At 45.2% G+C, this 5,934-nt stretch overlaps 1 non-coding gene across 1 annotated transcript; it reads left to right on the top strand.

Moving 5' to 3' along the window:
• Positions 1-3,751: 3,751 nt before the first annotated feature.
• Positions 3,752-3,823, top strand: trnaw-cca (transfer RNA tryptophan (anticodon CCA)). Its single transcript has one exon. It is a non-coding gene; the product is annotated as a tRNA-Trp (tRNA).
• The last annotated feature ends 2,111 nt before the right edge of the window (positions 3,824-5,934 follow it).

The raw sequence follows: 5,934 nt of genomic DNA, 5'->3' as shown, positions 1-5,934 counted from the left end.
TCCCCTTCCAGTTCAGATGCAACCCGTCCCTCTTGTACAGGTCACCTCTGCACCAGAAGAGATCCCAATGATCCAAGTACCTGAAGCCCTCCCGCCTTCGCCAGTCTTCAGCAATGCATTCATTTGCCTAATCCTCCTATTCCTACCCGCACTAGCACGTGTCACAGGGAGTAATCCTGAGATTACAACCCTAGAGGTCCTGCTCTTTAACCTTCTGCCTAACTCCCTATATTCACTTTGCAGAACCTCCTCTCTCTTCCTGCCTATGTTGTTCGTACCAATATGGACCATGATCTCTGGCTGCACACCCTCCCCTTTCAGAATTTCCGGCAGTTGCTCCGGAACATCCTTGACCCGAGTATTAGGGAGGCAACATACCATCCTGGAGTCTCGTTTGCGGCCACAGAAACGCCTATCTGCACCCCTTATGATAGAATCCCCTATCACAATAGCTCTTCCACCCCTTTTCCTCCCCTGCTGTGCAGCAGAGGCCTCCGTGGTGCCACGGACCGCGCTGTTGCTCTTTTCCCCTGGGAGGTCTTCCCCGCAACAGTAACCAAAGCGGTGTATCTGTTTGAGAGGGGGATGGCCACAGGGGACTCCTGCACTACCTGCCTGCTCCTACTATTCCATCTGGTGGTCACCCATCGCTTTTCTGCCTGTGCATCCATTACCTGCGGTGCGACCACCTCACTAAACATGCTATCCATGACGCCCTCAGCTTCGCGGACGCTCCACAGTGAAACCACCCGCAGGTCCAGCTCCATAATGCGAGTAGCCAGTAGCTGCAGCTGGATACACTTCCTGCACACATGGTCGTCATGGAGACTGGGAGGGTTCCTGAATCCCCACATAGCGCAGGAGGAGCATATCACGGGGCTGAGCTCTCCTGCCATGACTTACCCTTAGATTAATTAGTTACTCCCTTAATTAAAAAATACTAATGACACTAGGGGCCTTGTTCTACCCACTACAATCTAAAGTCCTTCATAAGCTACACTGAATAAAAAAAACACTTTAGTAGTACTCATCTTATCAGCAGAGGTTTTTTTTTCAAGTAAAAAAACTTTGCCCTTTTCTTTAAGATATTTAAATACACTAACAGCAGTGACTCACCAACCAATCACCTTGCAGCTCTCCTCTGACATCACAGTTGGCTTCTTTTTTTTCAAAACTCCAGCACACTGGAAGATCTCCACTCCACTCCTGGAAGGTAAGAGACTGGGCCTCGATCCTCGGATTGGATTTATAGGCTCCGCTCTCAACGTTCTCCTCATATCGGTCCATATAGGCCTGCTCCGCTCCGCTCCTCTCCGCTCCCAGAAGGTAATTCACCAGCTTTTGCAGAAAAGTAGGTCTTAAGCTGTTGCAGTACCTGTTAGAAAGATAGTCTAAGCTTTTCTGAAGTCATCTTCCAATGTCATCTACATGGAAGCAGGATTTTAAAGGATAAGATGTAGTTTTTACAAGTCACTTCAATCTTGCTCAAGAGTCTTTACAAAGAAGCCAAGTAAATCTTGATAAAAAGTCATATACATTTAGAGATCTTTTAAAAGCACTTCAATCTTGTTAATAAAAAGTCAGATGTAAATTTAAGAACTCTGATCAGGCTATGCTAAAAACTTACATACAATTAAGAAATAAAATACCACATTTAAAATGTCTGAACTCCCTCTGAAAGTTGACCACTGCTGCTGCCGGTGTCTTCCTGGAATAGTGGAGCTGTTGTGTCAACAGAAAAGTCCTTCCCGAGCAGCCCTGAGCCTGTTGGTACCGGCTTTAATCCAACCCAGGTAAAAATCAGGGTACATTGTGGGCAATGAGCCCAAATTGCTGAACTACAGGTCCCTGTCACTTTAAAGAGTGGGCTGGTGCGATTATGATCAGAGGCTCCTTCTAAGCACATTTCTCACCACCACAACTTCCAGATGCTGGTGTTAGTGTGTGCATGTACCAGCAGTTGCAGTGCTGTTCAGACCCTCAATAGCAGTGAAAGTCTCAGAGTTCACCGCTATTGGGGCTGTAAAATCCAGGCCGATATCTCACAGTCCTGTTAGATTTGCTCTCCCTCTGTACAAAATCAAACTCTACACATTGTCTTTCACTCACTCCTGTTTCCAGCCCTGACGGTGCAGAAATCCCCTCTCAAAGGTACACAATCCAGTTGATTTCTGATCAAATACCTCCTTCCTCATTCAATAGAGGAAGCAGAGACATGAACAGGAGTCAGGTGCAAGAAAGTTTCACCAACAGAGCAAAGAAAGGCACCAACAAAAGTCACACCTACTTTCCAAATCATTTCATTGGAATATTCTTTCACTTGTTTTGTCGGATGACTGCAATAAATCTGAAAATGAGCACCATGAGGTTTGTGTTCACTAGTCACTTGTTCTCCTGTGTTTGTCTGTCAGGTTTGTAATTCAATTTGTATTGGATATTGAAGAGAATCTCTTTTCAAGATGATTGCACATCGTACTGTGTTTAAAGCAACCAACTTGTAAAATGGAAGATAATGAATGTTTCAATACCTGTGTGACCAGATTCTTCCAATGCTTTTCAACAGCTAGATTGATGATGCTTGTAATCTGTATCCTGTGGAGAATGGGAGAGGAGAATAAAAACATGGTGCATGAACAGGACAGACTGTGTAAAATGGGAGCACAGAAATACTGCCACCTCATTGAAAGTTAATGAGATTTATTCGAAGTCAGATACCTGTCCACAATGAACAAGTGAATACATTAATTGTCCACTTTCAATCTAAATGGGACTGAGGTTCCAACAGAGAAGTTTTCTGGAAAATACCTGCTGCAGTTTTAAAATTGATGAACTGGAACATCTTATACTAACTTTCAAATAACTGTAGTGATTGTATAGTTCTCATAGTGGAGAGAAGGAGTTGTTTATAAATATAAGCAGAAAGACACATTTGTGGATTGGCGAATGAACTTTATCTTTCTGAAATGTATTTGCCCATTGGTTGCAGGTCACTGGAAATTCTTTTTTACATTTCAATTGTAGCAGCAGCAGTTAACAGCAAAATGTCTGATTAATCAGAGTAGTGGGTCTGGGAAACACTTAAACAGCCGAGACCCTGTAAAACAGAACTCCAAGTAATAGTTTAAATAAGGCACTGAACTGACAGAGCGGTAAAGGCCTGCTCAGGTCAGGAAAAAAAACCCGACACGAACCTGACAGAACCACATTGGACCCGAGCCCGACCCGGCCCGAGTATCTCCATTTATTCCCATGCCCGAACCGACCCGAGCCTTACCCGACCACCGGAATGTTCACTTTATCTACCTCCTGATTCCGAATCTACAGGAAGCTGCAGCATGAGCGCAATGACGTCATAGAGATGCTCACTTGCTCACTGAGCAGACTCAGAGTTTCCCTCCTTGATGACCCGGACTCCCAGCTTAGGTTGGCTTTTCAACTTTTGACACTTATTAAACTCAACTTCCCAGCAGAGTTAAATGTAATACTTACTGTGTGTGTCCGACACGGACTCAGCCCGACCTGGACCCAGCCCAACCCGAACCTGGCCCGACCTGACCCGAGCCCGAAAGCCAGACCCGGAAGAGCGACCCAACACGACCCGGACCCGACACAGGTCGTCGGGTCCCGTTGGGTTCAGGTCGGGTGGCAGGCCTTTACAGAGTGGAGGTCAGATGAGGATTGAATTAATTTCAATCACTGAATCTGAACAAGAAGTAAATCTGCCAGGAATGGAAGACTTTGCTTTATCTGTGAGCTTGTGGCGCAACGGTAGCGCGTCTGACTCCAGATCAGAAGGTTGCGTGTTCAAATCACGTCAGGCTCAGTTATGTTTTACAGCAGCTCAAGTTCCTGGATTTTATATCAGAAGAGAGTTCGTTCTCTTGGAATGTTCGTGCATGGTAGAATTTCAAGATCAACTTTAATAGATTAAAGTCCTAATTTCTGGTTCCGTTCCATTTCCATGCTCAGTTCTTATTTCACACTGTTTTATATCAGAACAATGTTTCAGGGATGTGATGTGTCCATTGTTTGTACAATCGCTCTGTCACCCAGTGTGAGAAATAAAACACAAACCGCACAGCGTGCGGCTCAAACCCATACCTGGCTCTGTCTATAGGCCGCTTAGTTCAGTTGGTTAGGACGCAGTGTTGATAACAACAAGGCTGTGGATTTGATCCCCATGTGCGCTGTCACATGGTCAGTCATTAATTTGACACATTTTTGTAACACTTAAAATCCAACTTTTAGATGCAAACAAGTTTACATCAAATGTCAAAGGGAATTTATTTTGAATAACATCCATTGTATCTTTGTCACTGGTCTGGAGTAACACAGAATTCTTTCCAATTATCTTCCGTTTGCTGATAAACATTGAACTCGTGGCCTGTTCTCGTTAATGGTCACGAGCAGCAAAAACAGACAGAGCAAGTCTGACCGCCCAGAGATGTGGAAAAGGCTTCAGTTTGGGACATATGCAGCAAATCAAATGTTCACCCGGCCCCGAAAGATTCAAAAACTGGGGAAAAGGACGCAGGGAGATAGAGAATAAGCTAAAGCTGACAATGTAAATATTTCCCATCATTGATATCTCTCTATTCCAATCCAACCTTCAGAGTTGGGTAAATAATTTCAGTGTAAATTGTGCAGCTCAAGAGTCAAAACCAAAGGGCGATGCAGAATAAAGGAGAACTGCCAAAACCCCAGATTGAACCAGGGATCTTCAGTCTAACACACTCCCAACTGAGCTATTTCAGTCTCACAGGCTTGGGATGATAAGTGGCAAGTAATATTCGCACCACACAAGTGCCAGGCAATGACCATCTCCAACAAGAGAGAATCTAACTATCTCCCCTTGACATTCAATACCATTACAATCACTGAATCCCCCACCATCAACATCATGGAGGTTACCATGGGTAGCCATACAAATAACGTGACTAGAAGAGCAGGTCAGAGGCTTCGAATCCTGAGGTGAGTAATTACAGTGCAGCTGTTGGCTCCACCCCAGGGGCTGAATTTGTTCTGTAAACCATGAAGCAGCTTCCTCTCAAATCCCAGGTTTATCAATAAATCCTCTTACAAAAGCCCCAAAGTGTGATATATTCCTCTCACTCATCCATGACTCCTGACTCCCCAAAGCCTGTCCACCATCTGCAATTCACAAGTCAAGAGTGTGATGGAATACTCTCCACTTGCCTGGATGGGTGCAATTCCAACTCAAGAATTTCAACACCGTCCAGGACAAAGCAGCCCACTTGATTGGCACCCCATCTACAAACATTCTCTCCCTCCACCATCGGCACACAGTGGCAGCAGTGTGTACCGTCTACAAGATGCACTGCAGCAATGCACCAAGACTCCTTAGACAGCACCTTCCAAACCCAGCGACCTTTACCACCGAGAAGGGCAAGGGCAGCAAATGCAGGGGATACCACCACCTGCAAGTTCCCCTCCAAGCCACACACCATCCTGACTTGGAACTATATCGCCGTTCCTTCACTGTCGCTGGGTCAAAATCCTGGAACTCCCTTTCTCACAGCACTGTGGGTGGACCTACCCCACATGGACTGCAGCGGTTCAAGAAGGCAGTTCACCACCACCTTCTCATGGGCAATTAGGGATGGGCAATAAATGCTGGCCTAGCCAGCGATGCCCACATCGCATGAATGAATGAATAAAAATGTGAAGTATCCCTTGTGTCATTCTTTTGGTAGAAAATATAACCCTGGTGGAATTGTCCCTCCCAATCACACCTCACTTCATAGAACATAGAAAATGGAGAAAATTTATGGCACAGAATGAGACCATTTAGCAATCGTGTCTGTGCCAGCTGAAAAAGAGCGATCCAGCCCAATCCCACTTTCCAGGTCTTGGGAATGGGATCTGAACAGATCTCAGAGCTCACATTATGTGAATGTTCTGTTGAAGTGTTGG

This window comes from Heterodontus francisci, chromosome 35 (assembly GCF_036365525.1).
Source record: "Heterodontus francisci isolate sHetFra1 chromosome 35, sHetFra1.hap1, whole genome shotgun sequence".
NCBI classification, from domain to species: domain Eukaryota; kingdom Metazoa; phylum Chordata; class Chondrichthyes; order Heterodontiformes; family Heterodontidae; genus Heterodontus; species Heterodontus francisci.
This window is presented reverse-complemented; position numbering and strand designations above follow the sequence as displayed.